At 50.0% G+C, this 26229-nt stretch overlaps 1 protein-coding gene across 2 annotated transcripts in view; it reads right to left on the minus strand.

Annotated features, from left to right (window-relative positions):
- LOC149367059 (putative chitinase 2) overlaps positions 1 to 16507 on the minus strand; it is a 29176-nt gene extending 12669 nt beyond the window's left edge. Inside the window, exon 1 of one of the 2 annotated variants that reach the window (XM_089566422.1) lies at positions 16389 to 16507. The gene's annotated coding sequence lies outside the window, so the exon portion shown is untranslated. Of the gene's footprint in view, positions 1 to 743; positions 834 to 16388 lie in introns of those variants that run through there. The other variant, XM_089566413.1, reaches the window with a different exon arrangement.
- Positions 16508 to 26229: the final 9722 nt, after the last annotated feature.

Below are 26229 nucleotides of genomic sequence, written 5' to 3' on the forward strand. Positions count from 1 at the left end.
CGCCTCACCGCACTTTAGGTCAACAAAGTGCCTCCTGAATTTTTTTAAATAAAGATAACAGACGACGAAATGCTCCTCAGCCACAAGTACGTTAACCGGTGCTTGCTTTCTACAAAGCACAACTGGGAGAGAACGCTCGTTCAGCTCATTCTCGTCTGCTCTTTCTTCTTCACTCCCACCTTCCTCCCTTCCCTTACGGCGCGGTTCAGGTGTCCACCGAGATATGTGAGACAGATACTGTGCCATTTCCTTTCCTCAAAAACCAGTTTACCAATTTTATCACAAGTAGGTCAATCGGTGCTTGCTTTCTACAAAGCAGAACTGGGAGAGAACGCTCGTTGAGCTCATTTTCGTCTGGTGGTGGTGGTGGTGAAAACTTTTAATTGTTGAAATAGAGTTTGGGAGCCACAGAGTGGCCCCGCTACATGGTCGGCGTCAATAGTCCGGGACACCGCATAACAATGCCCCGTCTCTCCCCCGTTTCACCAGAGCCCTTTGGGACTCAAGCGAGGAGCAGTTGAGGAGGGCAGTCTCCCATGCCTCTCTGGAAGGGATAGGGGAAGGTGGGGATTTTGAGTACATGCCCACACTATGTGGAAGTCTGCTCAAGACCGAATGCGGTTACGGGATTCGTCTCAACGATGTCTCAGCAGGCTCGGCTTGTTTCTTTTCTTTCCATTTTTTTTTTGGTAGGAGGACAGTGCGAAAAAGCAGCGTGGCTGTGCGCAGCGCCATCCACGGACCTTGGTCGTAGCTGTAGAGGACGTCCGGCGAGTCGGTTCTCGCTCGATTGGGCACGCTGGCGTAGATGAAGTGCGTGCAGACGCCGTAAGGGTAGATGCCCGCCCGGTAGCGAGGCGAGAAAAGGCACAACAGGTTCACGCTGGACGATGCTGCGAGCGCGCCGAGGAGACACCGAAAACTTTTGTATGGAGTAGGCAGAAACTTCAACGTTTCTCGCAAGCGGAACAACCTATGGGTGACGTTTAGAAGTTTTCGATCGCAAAGTCAAATAAGAAACGAGCTTTCAGTTATGAAGTTATCAAGTTAAGTCCAGACATCGAAGTTCGCTGTTACACGCTTGTTTAAACACGCACTTTTTGGGCACAAAACGTGCTTAGACGGGACAACTAGAGTTCTACCAAAGCTGTACATGCTCGATCACACATAAATGGAACACCTGAGAGCGTGGTTTTGCGACTACCGCACGGTCGCACTATCACTACCCTCGCACTGTAGTCACTACCCATGCGCTTGCGGTTAGCACTGCGCGAGCTGCAAAATCATGGTCTCAAGCGATCCCGTTAAGCGCGAGATGCTATACGGTGCGTCGTTACAAAAATTTTGGGCCACAGGGGCCTATTATTAATTGCGACAAATGTCCCGCAAACGTTAACTGTGTAAAGGTTTCACAGCCCCTACCGCTCAAACCAGCGCCAAGAAAGTTAGCTGTGCGAAAGATCACCGAATTTCAAAGACCTGATTTTACATAGCATAGCCACAATACAAAACGATTTTATTGATTTTATGACCTGATAGCTCAATGCTGGTGAATAAATTTTTATTTCAACATTGGAACCGACTTCGAGCACTACATGGGGCACGCGCTACTGTAAGCATCCCACGGATGCTTTCAGAAACGGAGGTATTTCGCCTGATGAGTTCTATTTTTTTTTGTCTGGTCATTCATGCGCTTTTAACTTGTGTACGCTCGAAATTTCTCTATCACGGCATATATAGTGCTCCGTGAAGTCCATCTTCCCTGGCTTAGAAGCCGGTAAATAGTTACTGTTATACTTGCAAAATTTAGTGCGTTATGTCTCTGCGCTGATTGTCCCTGACAGACATAACGTTGTTACAGCTAACATACACATTATCAGCATAACAAGTGGGTAACCGTGGGTAACTTCAGAGCATAAAAACACCCTTCTATTGAGAATGTTTCACGGGGGTTTGAAGTATGCGAAGCAAAAAGCACTCAAAGTATACCTGAAACAGTAATCAAAGAAGGTAATCTAACTGGCCAGACTATCCAGCCAAACATTTTATTGCAACCATTCGGTTCCTCTTCGTTTATTCTTGAAGAGGTCGAAGCGTACACTACTTATTAATTTACACTGCTCGCACATACAAAACACATGAAGTCTGCCAGACAACATGAGTGCAACATTCTGAGGAGATGTGTGCTTCACTTGGCTCACGTTCAAGAACACGAATTGAACAACAAGAAGCAGATGTTATGAAGTATGCCATTAAGTAAGCATCGCAAGAACATTTCTGTACAAGTTAATATTAAGCTAACATTATGGACCCAGGAAACGCTGAACGACTGGGGCGTCAAGTTTTTGTTCGTTGTCTCCATACTCATACTTGCCTGAGTACTTGATCGGTGCGTTTTCTGAAAAGACATATATATTGTTGATATTGACTCAGCCATACACTGCAAACATATACAATACTTCCTGTTTTTACGTTCCCGAATCACTACTCCATTTAAAAACTTGGGATGCATAATCACAACGAAATCACAAATTGTCAACTTAGCGTAGAAAGCAGGTGGGTGCTAATTACTATTTCCAGTGCTCAAACATAACCTCACTCAACATGTATATGCTTTCGATCACAATGTGTCAACATCACGCTGCTTCAAGAAGCTCACCAGTGAGGACCGCGTGTGCTTTACGCTAGCCTTCCCGTTAAACTTAAGTGTTAGATCGACTGCAGTACACAGAGGGTGACCGTCTCACCGATTTCGGATTTATCTTCACCTACAAGGACCTACGATACTATTCACAGCCGCAGTAGGGCTACTGTGAATTATGCCAAATGTAACTACAAACTCTCTGGGAAAGGGCTCTCCCTGGGTGCACGGCCGAAGCGCATTAGATATGTCAGCCTGAGATCGATGCGGTCACTGTGCTTGGGATTGATGCGGTCATTAGGATTTTAAGGCGAAAGCCTTTAATGGCTCATACTGTCGACCGTTAACAAAGCGTGTAACACGCGTTTAACTCGGGAACTAAAAAAGATAGAACCAATGGTTGCTTTAGATAGAGGAGGAAAAAATGAACCTAGAAGCCAAGTTTGATGACTGTTAGTTAATTAGTTCATTAATTATAGCCAAAAATGTCGAAATTGCGTCGAAATAGCGCCGACGTCGATATAGCCACGGGAACGGTGTGGCGTCAAATCCGCCAGAAGTCGTCACGGCATAGTGAAAATTGTCACAGAATGGTCAGAAAAACCTCAGATTTTTGTCAAATTAGATGAAGAAATGTGTAATTAAGCGTAATGAACACTTAAGATCACCGAAAGATGTACCATTTGGGTATCGATACAGCCACGGGAACGATGTGACGTCACATCCACCGGAAGTCGTCACGGCACAGTGTCCTTGGCTTTCGCCTCTCAACACTTAAGTGTTGTTTAGTTAGTGTTTAGTTTAGTTATACGGAATTTTTATAATTTTGCGATCAAAAGTGACAATCCCTTCGGAGCGCCTGATACACACAACGCACTATTCAGAACAAGCAGCAAATCCTGTTTGAGTATTTCGAGGTGGGATCCGGCGTTGTACATCATTGTTTTCGCTGTGTTCTCTTGCATCTCGGAAATGGAGAGACGAACCATAGTTCTGCTATTTCTGAAGCGTTTCAAGGACGCTTGTCCTGCAGGGCTGCGATAGGAGCTTCAGCTTTATTTCAGAGCGGAAGCTCTACTCCTCCCATGCAAAACCTGAAGGTCGTGTGGCTCCAAAGAATGACCTTCAAGCGGCGGAGCGGGGGTGTGTGACTGTGACGTCATACCACGTGAGTCGCCGCGCCTCGGCGCAGCTGCGGCGCGAGGAGCCGCGGCGTGCGCTCGCCTTCGCAACTGCGTTGAACAACGTGACTCGCTGTTCATCTCATGAGATAATAAAAAGCGCGAAGCTTTGCTTGAAGTTCCCAGAAAACGCGGAGGAATCGCGGGCTTTAAACAGTGCTTCGGCTGCGTATCGCAGACGGCTGATTGAATCCGACGATTCTTATGATCAACAACATCGACAGGGCGTGTTGGCCAATGATAGAGCGAAGAAACGTTAAACCACAGCAAACCTTGTCTAACCATGCTTAATCCAGCTTCCGCTCTGCAAACTAGAGACAGCCGTGCTGAACCTAAGCCATTTTTTTCTTTCACCGCTACGATGAGACGCAGGTACAACGACTGCCTGCTGCCCTCTTGTCAGGTTAACACTACCAGCATCACACCTACACCCCGCGACGACCTCATACAGCAGGATTCCCGACGTGTGAACCAGCGCTTCGCTTACGTTCCTGGTTGGAATTTTCTTCGAAGGCCTTTCTAATGGAGGTCATGCTCTCCTCTGGTGCCTCTGCGTAGATAGGAACGAAGGTATAAATGGTTAATTGGTTGTTACCCTTGAAAGAAACCCTAAGGCCGACGAGGCAAGCTCCCAAAGTTTTAACACCAAGTGTCGGTAATTCGCGAAATCAATCAATTAATTAATCAATCACTAAATCAAACAATCAATCAAGTGAATCTATGCGGATGCCTGCAGAGTTTAGGCGACGGTTCGGCATCGAGGGGGTCTTCGCAAGAGGCGATTTCGATTACGAACACTAAGAGGGTTCGAAACTGGGCTAGTTGGTGGTTAACATGGTCACACATAATTTGAGCTTTGAAATGACTCGGGACAACACAGGTACGACACAAACACTGGTGCGCACCAGTGTTTGTGTCGTCCCTGTGTTGTCCCAAGTCTTTTCAAAAGCCCAAATATGTGTGACCATTTCGAATACACAAGCATTCGTTCACTTAGCGACAGTTTGCTAGAGCAGGTATACTGCCGACCACATCGGACAACGAGAAACGAGGCAACCATGTACTGTTTTGTCGGCAACAGGATGAGGTCAGCATTGCGACACAGAGAAAAAATTACACTGGGTGTTCGAAGCATTATCATCGCTCCTTGCGTAATACCAGAATGCCAGAGACATGCATATCAGAGGAAAAAATATACCTTAGTGTTTGTCGCAAATTCACGACAACGGGCATTTGCGCTACTTTTTTGTTTTAAGGCGGAAGCCTTTAATTTAATGTCTCATCGTTGTAAGCAGCAGTTGTCGACAGAAAATGTCACGCTTTTCAATTGGTGGAAACGGTCGTGACGTCACAGTGCGCGAATTTCAAACGGGGCCAATTGTACTTTGGCTAGTAACCATGCAACCAATTGAAGGGATCGTATAGTGATGCTCCAAGTGGGACTGAGCTTACTTAATTGATTAATTACCCAATTAGCTTTACTAGTCAGGCCATATAAATAAATAAAACCGATTAAGAAATTGGTCGAGCTCAGGATTCGAACCCCGGTCTTCGGCGTGAGAGACGAGCATGCTATCCACTACGCCATGCCAGCTCGATGGTTTGGAATGAACAAAGGCGCGTCTAGTGAATACGGTGTCTTCGCTCACTCTCATCCTCCTCCATTCCCTTCTGGCGAGGTTTAGGTGTCCACCGACAAATGAGAGACAGATACATTTCCTTTCCTCAAAAACCAATTTACCGACGAGCGAGGCGTAGAACCGAATGGGCGATGGCGTTATATGGACTCCTTGGCAGCGTTGCAAGACGCTGTCGCGTTCCACTCTTAGCGGCGAAGCTTAACATCTTAACCACACATCAGTGACCACACTTTAGGTCAAAAAGTGCCCCCCTGAATTTTGTGACACAGTTACTGCGTAATTTCCTTTCCTCAAATACAATTTTCATTTTCTTCATTACGGCTCCTCTTTATCTCTTCTTTCACTCCCACTTCCTCTACGGTGCGGTTCAGGTGTCCACCGAGATGACAGAGAATTACTGCGCCATTTCCTTTCCTCAAAAAGCGTTGCGTTCAAAGGGCAAGGCATCGCACCGAACGGGTGGTGGCGTTCCGTGGTCTCCCTGGCAGCGCTACAACGCGCTGTCGCGTTCCACTCCTAAAGGCGAAGCTTGAGCGTCATTAATTAGCAGTTAATTATTATTCAGGCATTAATCAGTAATTAACCATTAATTAGTGATTTGTCATCACTTAGTAATTAGTACTCAATTACATGTGACGCCACCAGTGCCACAGAAACAGCGAAGGTGGTGCGGAAAACGCTTCCGCCTCTACCCACTTTAGACAGTCAAAGTGCCCCCTGATTTTTTTCTGTGCCAACTTATATATACTAAGCAAGATGTTCCCGACACAATACCACGCCACATGCCCTTGGTGCGAAGCGAGGCCAACACTATACCACATAACATGGGAATGCGACAGAAACATATCGTTCCACAAACACGACACACCAAGTCCGGAGCAATGGGAGAGCCGGCTCACCAGCTGCGAGCTAGAGGCCCAAAGGGCACTCATAGCACACGCAAGCGAGGTGGCCAGACTCAGTGGAGCCCTGGACTAGGGGACCACCCAAGGCTAAGGAGGCAACCACAAGACTTGAAGAGAAGACTTGAAGAAGACCTCCACCGCAGGCTAAATCTTAGAAATCAATAAAGTTTCTACTCACTCACTCTGTGCCTTGGTTGCCCGCGTTGTTATGCACGACACATACAAGCTATAGTTGAATGTTTCTTACTCTGAAGAGACGTAAAGCAGCGAACGGTCACTGAACGTTAATAAGTGTTTTTACCAATTTGGTAGGACTACATTCGAACGTCCTCACTGCCAGGAGGCCTTTGAAAACATTGGCGCTTTGTACAAGACCAGTGCAGCTCAGGTAGCGCCGTGTACTTGCCTTCGACGCGCATGCCTTCATCGTTGTCAACGTTTCCGAGTTGCGCTGCGAAAGAGAGGAGAGCTCAAACTCACTTGACGATTCCTGGTTTTCAAATCAACTGTCCAGCGGAGGCCTGAAAATTGAGCTCTATGTGCCGTCACAGAAGGAAGGTATGTGTAACAGGAGAAGGCGGGCTAGTTGGTGGTTGACAATGGAGTGCACATTGCAACGGCGCAAAACGACCAGAGAGCTTAGCAGGGAAATTTATGAAGCCTACTGCACAAAAAAAAGAAAATGACCGTTGCATAAGCACCACTTCAGTATCCTCATCGAAGAAAGAATTCAACTATCTGGATGCGAACTTGTGCCACGCGCGCCCACGTGCCTGTATAATGTGATGGTGCCTGTTGTCTACCAGGTGATTACGAATCTTGTATAAATGCGGTTTTCCTTGTATTAAACCTTAGTTGACGTTCCGCATGTTGTCCTGTGCTTTCCTCTCTTCGTCCCTCGTCGTTTTTCGCGGTTGAAATATGCACTCCATTAAAAAGTATGTGACCGCACATGGTAACCGAAAGTATTCAGTAAACACCAGTGGCATGAGTTTTTATTGGGCCCCGACCAAAGAGCCCGGAAAGATGTGCAAGAACAGCATGCTTATAAATTAGTCTTACAGTTTACATCCGGATGAACTTTCGGATAGTTTCGCAGTAACGTAGATCAGAGCGATTCCTGCAAGTGGTGTTGCTTTCCTATGCTGGGCTTGAGACCTGCTAGTGTATTCGTCTCATTTAATCTTGTATCAGCTTAGTTTCTCCTACAGCAAATACCCACTAGGTGCTCCGGAGGAGACACCTGCAGGGAGCGGAAGGTGCCTCAATCCGCAAGGAGCGCGGGGAAGGGGGGCGGGGAGTGTGGAGGCTTTTTACACACACACACACACACACACGCACGCACGCACGCACGCACGCACGCACCCGAAAGTGGACTATACTGCTGATTCATTACAGATAGCTTCGCTAGCTACGGAGGTCGGGCACAGTGGAAAGCTGAACTCTGCTATTCGCTAGCAAGATGTAACCTTGCGGGAAGGCATCCAACGAGTTCACTCAGTTTGGCCTTGGAGCGGCGCTTGCAGTCCTGGAGCGGGCGAACAGGAACCTCGATGCTGAGTCGGACGTTGTTGAGTGCAGTGCAGCTCGTCCGAGAAACTTCTCGTCTGTCGCTAGCAGACTTTCTACCACCAATGAATGTAGTTTCGAGAAACTTCTCGTCAGTCACTAGCAGACTTTCTACCACCAATGAAAGTATAGCTTCAAGAAACTTCTCGTCAGTCGCTAGCAGACTTTCTACCACCAATGATTGTAGCTTCGAGAAAGTTCTCGTATGTCGCTAGCAGACTTGTTACAACCAATGAATGCTTCGAGAAACTTCTCGTCTGTCGCTGGCAGACTTTCTACCACCAATACATGTAGCTTCGAGAAACTTCTCGTCAGTCGATATTAGAATTTCTACCGCTAATGAATGTAGCTTCGAGAAACTTCTCGTCTGTCACTAGCAGACTTTCTCGAAGCTACAATCATTGATGGCAGAAAGTTCTGGTATGTCGCTAGCAGACTTGCTACAACCAATACATGTAGCTTCGAGAAACTTCTCGTCAGTCGCTAGTAGAATTTCTACCGCTAATGAATGTAGCTTCGAGAAACTTCTCGTCTGTCACTAGCAGACTTTCTACCACCAATGATTGTAGCTTCGAAAATCTTCTCGTCTGTCACTAGCAGACGAATGTAGCTTCGAGAAACTTCTCGTCAGTCGCTAGTAGAATTTCTACCGCTAATGAATGTAGCTTCGAGAAACTTCTCGTCTGTCGCTAGCAGACTTACTACCACCAACGAATGTATCTTCGAGAAACTTCCCGACAGTCGCTTGCACTTTCTACCACCAATGAAAGTAGCTTCGAGAAACTTCTCGTCAGTCGGTAGTAGAATTTCTACCGCTAATGAAAGTAGCTTCGAGAAACTTCTCGTCTGTCACTAGCAGACTTTCTACCACCAATGATTGTAGCTTCGAGAAACTTCTCGTCAGTCGCTAGTAGACTTTCTACCATTATTGAATGTAACTTCGAGAAACTCCTCATCAGTCGCTAGCAGACAGACTTTATACCACCAATGAATGTAGCTTATCTCTCAAAACATGGTCACATTCCTTTGTTCCCAAGATCACGGCTCCTCGCGGCCGGACTGCACCATTTCTCTAGCGATCATGGAGAGGAATAGCGACAGGACCTTGCACCGCACAGTAGTGGACAAAATATATTTCTCCTCCTTTTAAAACAACACAGCGCATCATCAGCCTGGCTACGCCCAGTGCTGGATAAAAGCTGCTCCCATGTCTCTCCAATTAGGACTGTCCTGTGCCAGCTGCGGCCATCCTAACCTCGCAAACTTCTTAACCTCATCTGTTCCCTGCTAGGCTTTCCTTCCCTTGGAATCCAGTCTGATAGCCTTGATGACCAACGGTTATTTTGCCTTCGCATCACATGCCATGCTAAAGCCCATTTCTTCCTCTTGGTTTCGACTAGGATGTCATCAACCCGTGTTTGATCCCCAACCCATTCTGCGCTTTAATGCTACACCTATCATTTTATGCGAAGCATACTAAAATAGCCCAACCCAGCTCCTCGAGCGCGGCGGTGTTGTTACCATTGACCTTTCGTGACCTCCATGTCATACCACGTGATGCGTGACGTCACATCATATGAAAAACGGGGGCCCAACTCGCGCCGTCGCACGAGGCGTCGTGACCAAGGATGACCACGTGGTTCGTGACGTCACAGCAGATGAGAAACGGGGGCCCAGCTCGCGCCGTCGCGAGTCTCGTTCGTGCCGCCGACGGGTGCACACGTCGGCGACCGGCGTCTCTCAACAGGCCCTTTGTCTGCGCTGACGGCGACGATGGAGGCCCTATTTCTACGACGCGCGCCCAACAGCGGCCCGCCACCCAGGATTACTCAACAGTCTTCCTTGGATACCATGGCTGCGCCTCCTCATTGGTGGTCTTTCAGCAGCAACAACTCTCTCCCTGCTCTGCAGTGGACTTCCTAGCAGACTTTTTCACCGCCTTCGAACGGATTACCTGTGTGTGTTGTTCGCGTGTGTCTGCTGCTCGGACGGCGTGCCCTGGACTCTGGACGAACGGTGAACTCTCCCGCACGCACTTCGTGTGCCTGCTATACTCTTTCGCCTAACGGCCTCTCTTTTATCCTGCCACCTTCCGCTTTCTCTCAGCGCGCCACCCCGGCCCACTTCTATACCTCATGCCTTTCTGGCTTCCCCGCGCTCGCGGCGCCTGTTCCGGTGCACTCCCCGCGTTGCTCTTGGGCCGCGTGCATGTCGCGGAGTTGGCCGCAGTCGTAGGTCCACACGGGGCGGGTCGGGCTCGTACATCGCTATCTGAGAGCGGTAGTCTGCGTTGTCGTGTCCGTCGGGCGAGCCGCCCCGGACGCTTCCTCTTCTGCCGTCACCGCTTGCTCCGTCGTCGCCGCGCTGCCCCTGCGCCTCTCGGTCCTTGCGCCGGGCCCCGCCGCCGCCCGCGCTCTCTCCTCGCTCAGGGCGTCTATCGCTCTCGTGCGTTCTCTTCCTTTGGCTCGCCTTCTTGGCAGCCTAACTCCACTGCGCGCAATTTCATAGCCCCCTAACCGCACACGCGGTAAACCACATGCGAGGTATCTACGCGCATGACTACCCTTTTGCGTGCCTCAGAGCTCGTTAACTATCCTGCGCGCTCTTAGAGCCCGCTCATCTCTCCGGCCGCTCCAAAATTTTGAACGAGCCACCTTCTTTTTCGACTCTCTTCGTCCGCGGGCGCGGCGCGTTTTGGCGACTTTGTGGGTGTTCTTGTGGCGGTGGGTGCACTCTGGGGTTGGCCGCAGTTGTCGGCAAACACGGGGCAGGTTGGACACGTGCTTCGCTATCTAAGGGCGGTAGTCTGCGTTGTCGTGTTCACGGAGGGGCTGCCCCGGACGCCTCCGGCATTGCCGCCACCGCCACACCCCGACTCGTGCCTCGCTGCCCCTGCTATCCCGCTCTGTCGCCTTGCCGCGCCAGCGCCCCAACACTCTTTTAGCGCGCATTTCGTGCCCGCAGCCGCTTCGCGGCACACCTCTCTTTTCCTTTTCTTTTAGCGCGCATCATATGCCCGCTGCCGCTTCGCGGCATACCTTCTTTTCCTTTCACCTGCGCGCATTTATGCCCGCCGCCGCTTCGCGGCATATTTTACTCTTCCTTTTACCCTGCGCGAAACTTATTCCCGCAGCCGCTTCGCGGCTTATCTTTTCCTTTTTTTCCTTGCGCGCATTTTATGCCCGCTGCCGCTTCGCGGCATATCCCTCTTCCCCTTTTCCGACCTATTCTTCCGCGCGCACCTACCCTGCCCGCAATCGCCGACACGTTTGGGGTGGTGGATTCCGCGCAGAGGGTCCCTGGGACGCGTGCTTCACTGGCGCACTTCTCCGCCGCATCGTTCCCTTCCCTCTCCGCCTTTGCTACGACACGAGCCTTCCGTCTCGTCTCCGTGCCCGTTCTCTATTCTATCATCTTTCCTCCCTTTCCCCAACCCAGTGCAGTGCAGCGATCGTGACCCCAAGAGGAGACAACCAGCAAGCACTGCACGACCTATTCTTCACCAACCAAGAACCACATAGCGCCGTCGCGCGAGGCGTCGCGACCAAGGAGGACCACGTGATGCGTGACGTAACGACATAGGAGAAACGGGGCCCCAGCTCGCGCCGTCGCGACCAATGTGTTTCCTGCTTCTGCCGCTAGGTGCGCTGTAGTGAACACGTGATGCTGGAGCGGCGGTATACAAGGGGGTGCGCCTGCCTCTGCTAGGCGTACACGGGATAGAGATGCCTCCTGGAGACAGGGCTGCTCGTTGGAATGAGAAGCAAAAGTTGCGGCGTGCTACAGAGACTGATGAAGAGCGTGAAGAACGTCTAGCCAAGCGGCGTGCTCGATATGCAACTCGGCGACAATATGCTTCGCATCTGACTAGGCTTAACCTAAGCTAAGCCTCAGCCATTTTTTTCTTTTAATAGTATGCAGTACCCGCACGCACTTTTTTCGCGTTCTGTGATCCATTATCCCGTTTTTCTCTGTGACTGCGCATTCTCCAGTGCAGTGTACAAGTTGCGCTTCAGCGGCTTTTGGTGTGTGGTCTAGTGTGGCGAGTATGGGCGCTGATATTGCCACTCTGAGTGAAATATTTTACAGGTCTAACTAACAAGTTCACGTCGAGCCGGACCGAAACTGCTACCCGCACATGCTCTAAAGATGTTTAAATCCAGTGAAGGTGCGCATGGGCCCAGAAGTTATGAGAACATGCATGATGCAAGGTGTATTCTGACTGCGATTTGTGTGACGGAATAACTTGCGAGTTTGTGTCTGGTGTAACAGCATATTTAATGCAAGTACTGCTAACATATGTGAGGGCAACGAAGAAAGCATCCAGAAAACGAGCTGCGAAGTGGGATGCGAGTACCTCCACGAGTTTTCTATAAAGTGCAGTTCTGGAAGCGCCACGACTATCGTAAATGGGTTGGCTGTTCCAGTAGTCGAAGAACTCGCCTTGCTGCTGCGTCATGCCGACGAAGGCGAACAGCGCACCAGACGCCAGCGCCGCCACAAATGTGACGGCGAGGAACAGGCTGCGCTTCCACGGGGCCGCCGGAAGCCACCAAGAGACCCGAGCCTCCTGCTGCCCCGAACGTTCACTGCGCATGCACACAGGGAATAGAGCCATAGGTGACTAGGAACCTGACTTCGGCAGAGTTGTTGAAATACCTCTGTGATATATTCTGAAGTCCTGGCAGTGAAGGCAAGGATGTATCAACGCATCATCATCATCGCCAGCCCGGCTATGCCCTCTGCAGGGCACAGGCCTCTGCCATGTATTAACCCTGTCCTTCGCGAGTTGCGGCCACCGTATTCCCGCAAATTTCTTAATCTCATCCGCACACCTAGCTTTCTGCCGCCCCCTGCTACGCTTGCCTTCGCTTGGAATCCACTCCGTTACCCTTAAGGACCGGCGGTTATCTTGCCTTCGCATTACATGCCCTGCCCAAGCCCACTTCTATATATGATTGAACGTGCAAGTGTTCCCCGACAGTTAAGCACGGCCTCTTGGCCTGTAACGGCCAGCCATTGAAAACGGCTGATAAAAGTTATAAACTTTCATAATTCCGTTCTAAATGGTCCCTTCAACGCGGATATGTAAAATACTGAGACTTGTTTTAAGGCAAGTAATTTCTGCTAATTTCGATTATTTCTCAATATGAAAGACGATGCAACTGCCACAAATACGCGATCGCATGCACTAAATCAGAAGAAAAATTCAAGACTACTCCATCACCTGAAGGGTAGCATTACGATCAAAAACAGTTTAAAGCTATTTTCCCACCATCGTTGGTGTTTGAAAGCATATTTTTAAAAAGGGCGCCCAAAGGGAGGGTGAGGGCGGCCAAAGGGCCTTTTCCAGGCAATTTTCCGCAGAAGAGCCGAGAACCAGGCCATAGAAAATATTGTACCTATACGCAAACCCTGCATCCCCCGAATGGGAGGCGGATGCTCTACAACAAGGCCACCGCTTAGGTTGCTCAACAAAGTTGAAACAATGCTCGGTTAAATTGCGACTACTTGTATACGAGACACTCACTCATGAAGAATACGTCTTTGCGATGACACTGTGGAGAAAGATTCGAGTGAGACAGGCAACGGGACTGACGTCATGGCTGTGCAGTCTCTCCAAAACTGCCACAATGCTTACTTTTTGGGAGCAGTACTTTCACCACCTTGGGTATGCTCGTGAACTGGGTGAACAGGGGGTCAGATAAAACGACGCATGATTCAGGACATGCCAGAGCATGTACAGTGCAATGGTCACATTCTAGAATAAGTCGCGCGATGAGCTCAACCCAACAAACACAAAACCTCCTCAGAAACTCCAAAAAAGGATGGAATGTCCCAGTCCCAGTACAACGTTTATCAAACGTTTCCAGACCATAGAGGCACGACATAGAAACACAAGCAAAAAGGCAGTGCTCCTACTAAAGGTCTAGAAACGTTTTTTATGGAGTGTTAAGCAGCAACAAAAGCGAGTTAATGCATTTTCGTCCCAGAAATGTAACTGGGCATAACGTTTTGGGACCAATGATTTTCAACAAGAAATACAAATCGACTGCTCGCGCTCTCTTTTCTCTCTCCTTCGCGCCACAAGCTGCGGGGAGAGAAGGTTTTGCTCTTGCACTCGTCGCTTTGAGATATGAAACGGCAGTTTCATTCGAACAGCCGAAGGAAGCGGTTAACCCCGCATCTCTCTCGGTGCATGCGTTTCTCGCACGTGGGCCGTCGGCTCCATTGCAGGCAGGCGGCGGCGGTCTGCATTTTCATCGCGCCGCCGGCAGCGGCGGTCAACATCTTTCCCGTCTTCTAGCGTTTTCCCAGCTTGCGCCCAACTTCAAAATTGTGTGGTGGTCCCTCCAGGCGTCTCCGACTATCGGCACTCCTCGCTGCGCCGCTGTCTAGCAGAAGTGCGGTAATGGCCTCCCGTCGCTCGCCCGGCTTCCTCGCTGGACGGACGCCATTTTGCGCACGCTTATTCGCGCTGCCCCAGACGTTCGAGCACAAGCCACAGAGTGCGGCAGTTCTTGCTCTCGTCACTACGCCAACTGGGCTGTCGTGGACTTCGTAGCTACGGATTCACGGAAGTTTTCCCGCGCACCTCGGCGTGCCCACACCATTCCTTTTGGAACTGATGCCGCGGCTGCGCATCGCAAGTCCTTTGCGCAGCTCCACGGCCCTACTGATGCCGCTGTTCGAGGCGGCGTTCGTGGCAGCGGAGTTCGTGGCAATAGGTGACTCCTCGCAAGCACCCTGCATTCCTCAGCGCCTCCGACGACTGCAGCACGTTGGTGGTGGCAGCGTGGCCGTCTACTACGGTCTGAGGCGGGACCGCGCAGCCATCCTGCCGCAGCGGTATAGTTTGTGCAGTGTTCGCGTGGTTATATTGACTCTCTCCCACTGGATTAATCGTGCCTTGATCTCGACTTCCACGCTGGACTGTGCCGCATGCGCGGTCTGCCGCACCATGGATGCAGCGCGCCACCGCACGTACCTGAGCACGTTCACCTTCCCGCCTGGCTCCAAGCAGTCTTATCCCCACACTTAGTCACAAGAAAATAAAACTCCCAGGATCGTTACGAGGGTGTAACGCGTAGTTTGAGCGCTCGCTGTGCTGTGAGAAGGCGCAGGACAGAAGCCTGCGTTTAATTTATGGTTTCAGCTGTTGCAGCCTTGTATTTCATCCCTGGGTTTCCGTAGGCAACGTCGTCAAGGTATGTTGGTTTATTTTAATTATTTATTTAGTTTATTTATTTAAAAATACTGCAGGCCCTTTTCGCATTTTTTTTATTTTCGCCTAGTAGAACTAATATTTTTTTTCTGTTTTGATAACACGTCGCTGAAGCTTGCTCCGAGTCTCTAAGCGTGAGGGGGGTTTCAACTTGAAGAAAATCCGTGACCTGAAACTGCGTGTCTGCAGCGTACGCCCATCTCGTCTTTGCTTTTGTCACCGAAGTTGCTCTTTACATACGTTTGCTTTTGCGTGTGCATATCTGCTTTTGAAGCCCTTAGAATGCTCGTTTAAGGTGCATCAACTTTCAGCCTGTATTCTGTTTTACTTGCTTCATATTGCAGATTTCTCAGGGCTGGAGAAAAAAGTGGCCATCATATGCATGGCGCCGTAGTGTTATGTACACTGTGTATTAAATGGTGCATACGTTTGCGTCTGCTGTTTGTATTCATTCAGATTTGCGCCGTTGAACGTAAGTTTTTCGTCACGGACTTTCAATTCGGTCTGTATTGTTTTTCTCTGACTGAAACATGAATGCATTTTGATTGTGGTGGTGTATGGTGCGGTCGCCGGCATGGACGACAGGATGCAATTCGTGCTAAGAGCACACCTAGTAAACTGAAATTACTTCTGTATGGCGCTGCTATTTGCTCTTGTATGAGCCAAATCGGGTGACTTTTTGAGTTCATATTTCCTTTGCGTGCAAAATGCTAGGACATTTCACGTAAACGGATAAGTGCAGAACGGCCGAGCCAGCACGCATTCAGACGAGTGGAAAGGTTGATTACACCACCTGTAACGTAAGTATGCACCTGAAATTTGGCACATATGTGCGCTTGGATGCCTGCAGGCTGCACGAAAAATGAGGAATAATTTTTATTGAACCAGAGCCGAGAAATCGAGCATTAACCTTTTGGGGCTTTCCATGGGACGCACAACTTTTTGGACATTGCTAGTTGTGGGGACGTTTTTTAGATGTGTTCGGGAAAAATGAGCACCTCCTGGGGAGATTCCAGATGTCCCGATGGATCATTTTTGGGAGATTTTGAGGAGGTTTTGTGTTTGTTGGGAACCGTTCGAGCTACAACGATAAGTTAGTCAATAAGCGTTTAATAAAATTGCGAGAGACTGTAGAGTGCCTGATAAGTGGCAGCCACAGCCTCGGCACGTGCCAAAGGCGCTCGTCCTGTCTTTTTCTATTTCTTCGTGCCAGTCCTATGCACTCACCTTTTTCAAGTAATCGCCAGCCAAAGTGGACCAGTGGTAGCGTGCCGCGGGTATCTGAAGCAATATAGTGTCACGTTGTAGTGACGGCAGTCCAGCGGTCAGGAAGACAGCAACAAGACTTGCAAGCGAAACTCTTTAATTGGGCTGACCTGCGCCCGCAAAAGAACTGAATCACTCGGCGGCGGCGTAAGCAACAAACGTCTTCGTCAGTCGTCGAACTACGAATCCCCGCAGCTCGCGGCATCGCTCAATTTAAAGCCGACAAGGAAACTTCAAGATAATAGGTAAAAATCATCTACAGTAATCTGGAGAAACGTAGATGCAGCTCTTCATGGCTGTAATCAATCGAGATCAGTCCGGTCGCTTCTCGCGTCATGAAAAAAAAATGGTAACAACCCTTTCCTGCGGCCTTGAGCGCGAACGAACGGACACTACAATGATACGTGGCAACAGTACACTCTTGCATAAGCTCATTTTCTGACGGAAGGAGCCTCGTTTTCAGAAGGCCATTCTGCACGTGCGTGCCTCCTCGAGCTCCACCGGTTGAAAACAAACCACCAGCTTCTACAGCGTGCTCCGAGCTCATGTTAGAGACAGTTGCAAGCGACAGGTGGCGACAGCGTCAAGCGTACTCTTGGCACTGCGCACGATTAGTTGGTGCCTAATGGAACCGGATGGCGCCTGAGTAGCCCATGTGTTTTTGTGTTCAACTAGTTTTCTGAGTATCCGACGAATTTGCCAGCATACCCCAGAAGATCTTGTGAAAATAAAGGCGCACTGAAAACCTGGCCCCAGAAGGCTACGCTGTGTCCGCTTGCTTCCTCCCCCCCCCCCAAAATAATGTGAGGGATTCAAAAAAAGGAGGGTGAGGGGGCGAGTAAGTTTGAAACACGACTGCGAGAGTCACAGATACTTTTTTTTTTCAGACACGGAAACGACGCAGTAACTGTCTACTCCTCTGTGGACACCTCAACCGCGCCGTGAGGGAAGGGATGACGAAGGAAGAGAAGGAGGTGCCTTGAGGAGCCTTGCACCATGAAGGAAGAAAAGAATTTACGAGGGGGTGGGGGTTAGGTGTTATTTTTCGAAGCCATACATGACGGCACCCCACCGCCACCTCAGTGCGCTTGCGCAGTAGACCGTCTCGCGCCGCGCCGGGCCTCCGTAGGTGACAGACACCGATGACGCAGACGACGACGCTGCGCCATGGGCCAAAGCAAGGACAAAATATCCCGGCAAAGGTTTTGGGTAGGCCTTGAAAAAGTACGTAACGTCCGGCACACTCCTTGTCATGGAGCTCGGATAGCGAGGGCCTTAGTTAGTTATATGGGGGTTTTATGGCGCATAAGCAACTATGGCTATCATGCGCCAAACACAAGGTTAGATGACCTTATGTCAAGTGTATAGAGGTTACATTATAATAGGTTTAAAACACTGGCTTTCTTTAGAAACTTACAAACAAGAGAAAACTCGACGAGTGTTTGCTCGCCTAAAAGCAATGCGGGATGAAATGGAATGTGTTCATTGTAAAATACCGTAAAAAATTTTTTCGAAGTTCTTCGAGATGCGAACAAGAGATTAAAATGTGATTCACTGTGAGCTCCTCACCACACATTTCACACACAGGTTTGTCTTTTTTTGTTAGGATAGCGAGGGCCTCTTCTAAGCTTTCCTTCCTCCATGCCCTGCACTGTACATGCGCAATAACGGCGCAGCACGGATGGGGGCGAGGGGAATGCAGAGAGGAAGGTGAAAGTTGGCAGCTACAGCCTTCAGGCCTGTGGACAGGGTGGAGAAACCGCTGCACTACGCAAGAGGGCACATCCACAGTGTAACAGCTATAGCTGGGCTATTGCAATGCGCAACACAGCACTAACGCTTTTCAGTGTTCCAGGATCTTCTAGAGCAAAACCTGACTTTTAGCCAAACCCAGTGGGTGTGTACGAGCCAGTTCCTTTCTCCAGGCCAACAGCAACATAAATGCCGCTGCAGCGCTCTGGGATCAGAATGGAAGTTGATCATACTTGGCGGCCTATCGGAAATGCAGAGGTAAAAGTAATCTAATAAACAAGTAAAAAGTATGAGCCAACATTAAAAAGAAAAACCTTGCTACAGATATTACGTAAGCACAATAAACACAGAAACACAGCGCGCTAAAAAAAGTTATAAACAGTGAACAGGGTCCGATCCGCCAGAAAATCAAATCATCAACGTGGAAACGTAAAGACGCTAGCTGGATATGCATGCACAGCGAACATACTAAGCTGTGTCCTTGTCGTTGGAACTGCTTCCATAAGCACTGTAAGTATGGCATTGCTTCCACTCAGCAACCAGGAAGGTGCCGCGCTGCTGTCACACCTAAATGCTGCAGCGCAAACTGTCCGCGACAATGCGGTGAATTCACACGCAACGAGGGATATCGGCCAAGCATTTACGTATGCCTTTGCGACCACAGGACGCAAAAAATAGCGCGAGAATTGAAATTCGTATGTAGCCTGGCTTCCTTACCGAGCATCCTCTTCTTCTTCACCTCTTTATAATGGCACACACCCACGTGGGGGGATTGGCCGTATGATCTTCTTCTTTCACTCGGAAACTCAGAGGATCAGCGCTGTAAACTTGATGCGCCTTGTGACCGGTCACTGTGAGTTGCGTCTATACTACGCAGAAACGCGCCGTTTAAGCCTTCGGAAGTTCTCAGAGTGATAATAACCACAAGTGGATAAAGGATGCATCATTCACACTAACATAAAATGACGGCCTGTGGGGCGAGTTGGCGCATGACGCCCGTGACGCACATGGCGTACGAAAGAAAAATAAAACACATTTTTGTGTTTTCGTTGCGCCGCAGTATTTTCATTCACACGAAAATCCACAAAAAAAAATTACAAGACACTTTGGAAATTCTAAAGTGTGCTTGGCGAAAGCCCTGTGATCAACCCACTGCCTCTTCCCCGAACCACTTGGCGCGGAATCACTGGGCCGCTTCGGAGCCATGCGTCTCACTCACTCGACTGCAACGAGACGTCTGGCGAAAAAGCGACGGTGCAGCTGCCACCGCCGACGCGCGCGCGCTCGTTCTAACGCTACTGTGTGACGACACCGTTGCTATAGAAAGCTGCGAACATGTCACATGGAGCTGCCCTAAGGCAGACTTAGAGCCAAGAATAAACAACCCGAGTGTGATGCAGTGGAAGCACTTGCTGGCCAGCGAGGACGAGGAAGCGCAACGATTCCTTGTGCGCCGAGCAACGATGGCAGCAGTCAGGTGCGGCATCCTGGACCAAAGATCGGCCACGGCGCCCAGTGACCCGTAAGGGTCGAGAACACTTTAAATTTATCAACAATAAAGTTTTTTCCATCCATCCATCCACAGCTGCGTCCCCCCTCACCGGCGCGCCGGTTGCTCAGGAGGGGAGGAGGTTGCGCAGCTGCGCGGAGGAGAGGCCACAGTTGGCGCGATTCGAGTGCACGGACGGACACCGCGAGCATGAGCCATTAAAGGCTTTCGCCTTAATACACTGCCAGCGTTTGCCCATCACCGCAACGAGGGATCTACACAGCTAGCGTTCCGCATAGTTAAAAATTTCGAATTAGAATCCTGAAATTTGAAAAAAAAAATCGCTGTGGCTTAGCTTGGTTAAGCCCGGTAATTGCGAAAGCAATATCCGTACCTACGCCATGGTACAGCTGGTAGTGTAGCTGGTGGTGGTGCTTGTGGTTAGACTTGTGGTGATGCATTGGTTATACAATCTAATCCAATTCAATTGAATTCACTCCAATCCAATCCACTCCAGCCCAATCTAATCCAATCCAATCTAAACCAATCCATTCCAATCCACTGCAATCCAATCCAATGTAATCTACTGTAATGTAATCTAATCCAATGCAATCCACTCCAATCCAGTCCACTGCAATCCAATCCAGTCCCCTCCAATCTAATCCAATTCAGACCAATCCAATCCATTCCAATGCAATCCAATTCATTCCACTCCAATCCACTACAATGCAATCCATTCCAATCCACTCCAATCTAATGTAATCCAATCTGTTTCAGGATATTTGTATGTTGTGGACCAAGATTGGTCTCCTGAAGACATAAAAACTACGGGCGAGATTGACCCTAGAATATCTTTATGTCATTGTAGTTCCTCAACATTCCTCTACAGTTCCAATGAACTAGGAAAGCCATATTTATGTTTGGGATAGGAACGATTGAGAGTTTACTTATGTTCTGGTGCCGTTATGGTGGCCCTGCCTTTTTTCCGCTCAAGAGAGCTGTTCCGCCGCTGTAAAGCAGGCGGGCTGGGAGTTTGGTCCATCACCTCGCAAGAGGTGCTGGACGACCGCGGAGATTCCGCGGGTGTGTGGGTGTCAGGCCTCCCCCGACGGGGGGAAGTCCTGCGGGAAGCTGACCCGTGGGCCGGCACTCCCTGGCTTGGTGTTGGCAGAGCAGCCTTCGCTGTCTCTGCCTGGGGCGTGGATGGCCCTGCCACAGGTGTGGTGGAAGTGGCCGCGGCAGGTGCTGGAGTGCTGTGTGGTGCTACGCCCCCGCGCACCACATCAGCGAAGTTTGGTTTCGATGTGAAGGAGAATGTGTTGTTAAGTGCAAAACGCCTTCTATCTTCTTTGAATGATATATTTTCTTTGGTCTTAATGGTGATGATTTCTTTCTCCTTTTTCCAGGACGGACACGTCCTGGAGTATGCAGCGTGGGCTCCTTCGCAGTTTGCGCAGCGTAGTGCTGCGTCGCGTTCCTCATACTGGTGGTCCTTTGATGCGCATTTCGCGCAGGTTTTGCGGCCGCGGCAGCTCTGTGAGCCATGGCCAAACTTTTGGCAATTGAAACAGCGACGGGGATTGGGTATGTAATGCCTTACGTTGACTTTCAGGTATCCCACTTCGATTGTTTCGGGTAAGGTGCTGGTGTTAAATGTAAGGACCATGTGTTTAGTGTCTATTTCCTTGTTATCCTTGCGGATTTTGATCCTGTGGACGTCAATTACATTTTGGTCGGAGAGTCCTTGAAGCATTTCGGTTTCTGTAAGGTGGATAAAGTCAGCGACTGAGATAATGCCTTTGACTGAGTTGAGGGATCGGTGGGGAGTCACGGAGACAGAGATGTCCCCTATAGAAGCAATGTTTGCAAGTTTCGAGCACTGGATGCTCTCGCGTAGTTCAAGGAGTAGGTCGCCGCTTGACATTTTGGATACCTTGTAGCCAGGCCCTAAGGTATCTGTTAGGCATTTGGTAACAAGAAATGGGGATATGATTCGGGCTTGCTTTTCTTCACAGTTACTGTGTATAACATGAAACTTAGTGAAAGTTGGTTTCTTTTTCATGAAAAAGTCTGCTGCTTCGTTCCGCCCTCTTTTGAGAGAGCGATCAGGTTTGGAAAGGGGGGGAGCCATAAAAATTGATGTTTCTCGGTCATGGTGCCAGCCACCCACCATGGAGTCCAACAAGGGGACGCGACAGGAACTTGAAAGAAAGTCCTGCCCACGCCAGCTGTACACCTTAACTATAACCTAATATGACTCAACCCAGGGTAGTTGGTCACACACGGTTAACCCTCGCCGCGAGGAAAAAATGAAGAAGAGAGGAGGATACAGGAAAGTTGTAAGAAAGGAAATAGGAAAGTGAAAGATAGAGGGGAGGACAGGAAAAGGCGACTGCCGATTTCCCCCGGTCGGGTCAGGCCGGAGGTGCCGTCTACAGGAAGCTGGGGCCAAAGTGGTGTGTTGCCTCCGCCGAGGGGCCTTAAGGGTCCAAACTCTCGGCATTGGCTCAACCACCAGGATCCCCTTTTCCCCGGACACGGCAATGCCACGCACGGCTAAGCGCGGATGCTCGGGTCCGTGGTGACGCATGCTCACCATCATCCCCCTGCGGGGATGTCCCTGCGGATGCTCGGGATACCCCGTGGTGTCGCCACTCACCAACGTCTGCATGCAGCAGACGCCCCCATGGGCGTCCGGAGGGGGGGGGGGCAAGGGGGGGCGGCTGCACCCCCCTGGAAAATCACTCACTCGAACCGTGAGTGATGGCCGCACGCCAGGGGCGGTGGTGCGCTCAGCCAAAAGGGTAAAAGCAGCCCCGCTTCGACGCTTGGTCACATCTGCGAAATGCCGCGTCCGGGCGCGCGTCGTTCCGCCGTTTTCAAACCACGCCACCGCCAGCTCTGCTGAAGGACGACCTGTTGCAGACATGCAGCGGCACCGGCGAGCATGTGTTTCGAGATGGGTGTCTGTTTCTTTGATCTCTAGAGATAGCGACACGGAGGCAGACAGTGCACAGGGCACAGGTCGCCGGCCACCGATGAATTCTTGAGGGGGGAAGGACAAATCAGCCGTGTCCACCCCCGCTTTGTCGGGGTGCTCAGGGGCAAGCGGGCGACGAGTTGGCGCCGCCGCCGCTCGCTGTCTCCTCCGATCCACGGGAGAGCTCAGTGCGGTAGAAGCGCCGCTTTCAGAACCTTCGGCAAAGGGGATTAGCTGCTTTTGTTCACGGCGACGCAGTCTCCAGAGGCGCCCCCACACCAGCGTTCCTTGCGTCTTCTCCGAAAACCAGCGCCTTTGGTCAACGCAGCCCGATGGCGCCTGCCTGGCTCGCCTGTCACCTCTGGCTGGGCCTCAAATCACAACAGCGCCCATGTACTGTGCGTGTCAGTGCATGGTAAAGAGACCCAGGTGGTCGACATTATCCGAAACTCTGTACTACTCCGTCCCTTATAGCCTGAGTCGTTTTGGGGCTCTGAACCCCATAAAAGCACAAAAACAAATTTTCCGACCGAATTAGTTGCGGGTGTCCCTTCCCCTCGGAAGTCGCGCGGCGTTCCTTACACCCCAAAAGTGCGCATTCGTGGATATTGTGGCAAGTAAGCCCTTGCACATGTGCGCGCCTCTGTGTTTGTGCTTCGGTGTTTTTAGTGGCGGGTTGTCAACGAAGGTGAGAACAACCAAGACAGCGGACGAGAAAACGACGAGCGGCGAGCAGTGTGTGTGCGGTTGCTCGACTGTGCGGATGCGCGAGCAAGATGGAGCGAGGTGTATGAAGCTGCGAGCGTGCATTTATCTTGTAAATAAGTTTTCGTTGTATATAGTCATCTTTTGTTTTCAACGTACTCGTTCAACCATTTTTCCAATCAATATATATGATGACTGTGCACTGAGAGCGTGTAATGAAGCACAGAAATGAATTTATCACCCGTGTAACTACGCAATTCGCCCAGAAAAATCCGAGGCGCCTACAGTTGCTGTTCAAGGAAGACTGACTGAGTGACTGTAGTTGCGTGTTTGTGAACATATTGCGCTGTGTGCTGGTCATCAATTCGGGTGAGTCGAGAACCCGTATGCAGTAAGACTGAGCACTTCGAGTATTGATAGTATCTTTTTGCATTTTTATTAATTTTAATTGTTTCTTTGTTGATAAACTCCAATGTATCTCTACAATCCGCGCTTTAATTTGCTGCTTGTAATTTTCTTTCATGTGTGTATTTTACTTATTTTTTATTTATATATAAATAAATAAATTTACTCCGCAAATAGTGCCTTTTCGCTACGAATATACCCCCCCCCCCCCCCCCTCCGGCGCCAACAACCAATGGGCCCCCCCCCTGAAAAAAATTCTGCGGACGCCCTTGGACGCCCCCCTGCGGGGTCGACCCTTTTTAAAGCGCGGATGCTCGGGTCCGTGGTGACGCATGCTCACCATCATCCCCCTGCGGGGATGTCCCTGCGGATGCTCGGGATACCCCGTGGTGTCGCCACTCACCAACGTCTGCATGCAGCAGACGCCCCCCTGCGGGGTCGACCCTTTTTAAAGCATTTATCATAAGTCTCTTCTAAAAGTTTGTCTTATATTTTTACTAGGTTGCACGAATTAACTTTTTAGGCCCTTTACACTGCCGTTCATTTAGACTTTTGTATAATATCTATTTCAAACAATTTTCTATACCCTGAGCTTGACGCATGATAGCCTTAGTCGCTTATGCGCCATTAAACTCAACTCAACCCGAAGTGGTAGCAAAGTGTCAACGGAGGTTGGAGATGGCTAGAACGAGGGAACGCAGTCGATTTGCAAATGAAACACTGGAGGAACGCCGCCGTCGCTTGGACGCCAACGCCGAATTCATGAGGGAAGCCATGGGTGAAGAATCTCCTGCGGGACGCGCTTTCTGCTCTTACAGAACATGCTGTCCTGCCTTTTCGCCCACAACGCCGACGATGGCGCCGCCGTATTTTCTGCACAGCTGGAGCCTTAACGCTGTCGCGTTAAAAGGTGATCACTCAGACATCTGCACTTTTCCATCGCCTTTCGCTACTGTCCTGCATTAAAATAGACAAAAGGAAAGATCTGTTGGGATTAGACATTTTGTTCTAATCTCTTTCCATATTAACGCGACAAACGTACATGGGTCCCAATAAGATCCGTGCATTTTCACCCTGTGCACTGCCCGTACAGCGAGTTTCTATATTAGCGAGGTGTAAATACATTGAAAAAGGTTGGTCACCAGGAACACTGTCCGTAATTCGAGTTTTCCATATAAACAGGTGTCTTATTAGCACAGCAAGACTGTAAACCGGCAGTAAAGATCAGGTTCTTCACCTCGCTCCCTCGAGGTATACGTTGATTTGGCGCAGGCCTCTTAGCAGACTCGCCGACGATGGACGGACAGTGACACATGGAGGAACTGGACTTTATATACCAACACTTTATCAGCAATGCAGAAAGATATACAGTTAATGGAAACAAAAGCTTCACAGACAGCTACCAAAGCAGAATCACACTTAATGCTCAGCTGCCGAAGCTGACACAGCATTTGACGCTCGCACTCCACGGCTTCCCGAAAGCCGGGGCCCGACTACTTCGCTATGCGAAGCCTGACCAAGAACCGCGGAACTCTACGCAACAATCTTTTACATAACAAGGCCCAAAATTTCTAGACGCGGGCGGCGGCGGCGCTTAGATAGGCAGCAGGTGCCGCGACAAGCGCTAAGGGGCTAAAGCCCCTAAATAAACTAAAAGTAGCGACATCTCCTCCCTCCTCCTCCTATGTCGGCGCTCCTTTTCTCGGCTTCTCCCGGGCGCCGACGGTGGCGGCACCTAGGCCGGGAGCAGCTAGCAGACGCTCCCCACCGTCGCCTTTTGGGCGGCCGGCAGACCGCGCGCCCAAATGAACTTTGTGTTGCGTTTTGTGACTTTGCTTCGGTCAAAATGACATCATGAAATGAGAGATTGAAAAATCAGTTACTGTAATAACTACCGAGACCAACGTTGGATTGCTTTGGAGGTAATAAAGTGCAGTGAAGTGAAGTGAAACTTCTTGTTCTTCGATCGCTTTGAATGCGGAGTGCACGTTGGAAGTGGCGCGCGCTAGCGAGTTCGCGGCATTTGAGTGACTACCATCGCTCGACGAGTGGCTTTCTCGTCGCTCGCGCTTTGGCGCCCAGCGGACCGCGCGCCCGCATGATTTTTGTTGCATTTTCTGCCTCCGATTCGGCCGCATTGAGATTGTGGCGTGGGAGATACAAGGCATGAAAAAAAAAATATCGAGCGTGACCTTTCATAACTGAAAAAAGAATACACAAGTGTTAACACGTCACCACTCCGCATTAAAAGCCATGAGGAGCTTTTCCAATGTCGAACTTTGGAAATGGTCTGGATCATTGCGTGCGCCCCTGCGTTAGTGATTCATTTGACACCCCCTATCCACGTTACATAGCTCCACGCAGCGTGATTTTCGCAGGAATTCGCGGCAGCGACGACGGCCTCAACCCAAAATGTCTGAAACTATGTTTTACAGAGGTCCTTGCTTGCATTCTCAAGTATTATCCACGCA

The sequence above is a fragment of the Amblyomma mixtum genome, chromosome 1, assembly GCF_055824585.1.
Source record: "Amblyomma mixtum isolate Tamu chromosome 1, ASM5582458v1, whole genome shotgun sequence".
Classification (NCBI taxonomy): domain Eukaryota; kingdom Metazoa; phylum Arthropoda; class Arachnida; order Ixodida; family Ixodidae; genus Amblyomma; species Amblyomma mixtum.